The sequence below is a fragment of the Anopheles cruzii genome, chromosome 2, assembly GCF_943734635.1.
Source record: "Anopheles cruzii chromosome 2, idAnoCruzAS_RS32_06, whole genome shotgun sequence".
Taxonomy (NCBI): Eukaryota; Metazoa; Arthropoda; class Insecta; order Diptera; family Culicidae; genus Anopheles; species Anopheles cruzii.
The window spans coordinates 44,949,501-44,951,259 of record NC_069144.1 but is presented as its reverse complement, the minus strand read 5'-3'; the positions used below and the strand labels follow the sequence as shown (position 1 = coordinate 44,951,259).

The following is a 1,759-nucleotide window of genomic DNA, read 5'->3' as shown; positions in this document are numbered from 1 at the left end:
CCAAACGGCCCGAGGGCGAAGCTTCAGGCGAACAAGTAATGGGTACCTCTTTTTGTGAGTTAACTTGTGATTTAATTTATTATCCCATCACGGGCGTCGGCCATTGTTTTCATAGACAAATATGCGCTATCGAACACCGGAACACCGTCCGCTATCTGTCGGCATCGACAACGCGGTTCTGTTGGCCGTTGAATGTTGACCGATAAATGCAGCACAACTCCAATCTGGCTGCCACGGAACACACACACACCCAAGTCCAGGCCCACGGGCGATGATTCTCGTACAGCCAAACACACACTGAACCACGTTCGCGAATGTGGCATTAATGGTGCTTTAAGGGTGCACTCGGTGCACCGAAAATCCTCTCATTAAAGCACACGGCCAGCAGCGGGGAATGTTTGCCGGGGGCTTTTAAAGCTTCACTCCCGGCTTCCCACCAAAAAGGGACCGCAACGCGATGGGAGGCCGTCGCGGTGGGCTGGTGCAGTGTTAAGTAGTGAAATCGATGGTAATTAGTACGCTTGGCGCCGCCGATGCGCTTCTTATCATCGTCAATCAGTCGGCGGGGCACCGCTGATTATGTTGTTTGGCCGGAAGGGAAGAGGGACCACCATCGGTGTGGTCCGTTTCCGCACCGCCGAACACGGCCGCCAATGAAATATGTTGCGTCTCTTTGACATCTTAATGCAAACGCATCACCGCATCACCGTGTTTGCCTTCCGGTGGGGGGCTGCGGAAGTTATTACGCCCGTATTGGCCCACCTGTGTGGGTGTGCGACTAAGGATACCGACCGATGTTATCGCTCCGATCCGATTCCGGATCTGATATCTCTACAAACTAATCAACCCCCTCAAATCCACTTGAAAATTGAAAGGGCTGCGAATCGATCGATTATCGTTCGGCGTTTTGTTATACGCTAAACTAACTGCGAGACCATTAGAAAAAAAAGGATTTGTCTAGCGATCTGATACAACACGTTATGAACGATTGAACATGATCTAAACAACTGTCCGAAATTTGCCACTGATTCGGTGAATGGTCTACGATCTACGCACCGCGAACCGCGATGTGGTCGGCTCCAGCGTTATCACCGATCAACGGTTTCCGTAGTGTAGCGGTTATCACGTCTGCTTCACACGCAGAAGGTCCCCGGTTCGAACCCGGGCGGAAACACTCTCACTGAACGAACTTTTTATTGCTCGCTCTTCTCATTGCATTCATTTTGTTTGTGTTTTTGTCTGCTTTTAATTTACAAACTAAAATAGTTCCGCCACAGCATTCGTCGCTTCCGACTTTAACGGCCGTTATTATCTGACGCCATATTGGAAGGCAGACGTGCAGTGTTCGGGTTCGTCGGAAGTTTCTTTCGACAGAAACCGGACGATGCCGCGGGGAGTTCTGATTTATTTCATCAACGCCGGTGCGGCTAGAGTGAGCAACTCTTCCATTCCCGGCTTCGGGGGCATTCTTTCGCAACTCCAATAACCGTGAGCCGCGACCGAACGCCTGCCAACCCCCTGCAACGGCGCCGATGAAGATGTCCGACGGCGTGGTCCAGCATACATATATCGTGTTGACTTTGGTCTCGCCAGAAGTTTGTCTATGTGTTCGGTGGTGCACATATTTGCATCGACCGAACGCACACGGGCAAACCCGGTTCTTCACGGCTCCTGTGGGCGAAGAAGTTCAAGCTCGATTTCGAAGGCATTCCGGAATGCACTCAAAGTTGTCCATTGGAAGTTTATGATTCGCTTGCCC

At 51.3% G+C, this 1,759-nt stretch overlaps 1 non-coding gene across 1 annotated transcript; it reads left to right on the top strand.

Annotated features, from left to right (window-relative positions):
- The first annotated feature begins 1,101 nt into the window (after positions 1-1,101).
- Trnav-cac (transfer RNA valine (anticodon CAC)) lies at positions 1,102-1,174 on the top strand. The gene has a single exon. It is a non-coding gene; the product is annotated as a tRNA-Val (tRNA).
- The last annotated feature ends 585 nt before the right edge of the window (positions 1,175-1,759 follow it).